The following is a 265-nucleotide window of genomic DNA, read 5'->3' as shown; positions in this document are numbered from 1 at the left end:
GTGGAGTTCTGTCCACAATAAACAGCCTTTTTGATTATCTTGGGTTTGTTGCTCCTGTCACTATTCAAGGGAAGTTTGTACTCAGGGAGCTGTCTATTTAATTAAGTGACTGGGATGCTCCACTTCCACAAGAGAAATGGGGGTGCGTGGGAGTCATGGAGAGACTCTCTACAAGGTCTGCAGCAGCTTCATATCCCGCGAGCTTACACAGTTAGCTCTCCCACAAACGCCAAGCGAAAGGAAATCTGCATCTTCTCAGATGCTT

The 265-nt window shown here is 46.8% G+C and overlaps 1 protein-coding gene across 1 annotated transcript in view; it reads right to left on the bottom strand.

The window, feature by feature from the left end:
• Positions 1 to 265, bottom strand: part of amot (angiomotin) — an 84,856-nt gene that overhangs the window by 62,242 nt on the left and 22,349 nt on the right. The window lies entirely within an intron of this gene.

The sequence above is a fragment of the Etheostoma spectabile genome, unplaced genomic scaffold (assembly GCF_008692095.1).
Source record: "Etheostoma spectabile isolate EspeVRDwgs_2016 unplaced genomic scaffold, UIUC_Espe_1.0 scaffold512, whole genome shotgun sequence".
Taxonomy (NCBI): domain Eukaryota; kingdom Metazoa; phylum Chordata; class Actinopteri; order Perciformes; family Percidae; genus Etheostoma; species Etheostoma spectabile.
Note: the sequence above shows the minus strand (reverse complement) of the source record. Positions and strands in the feature narration are given on the sequence as shown.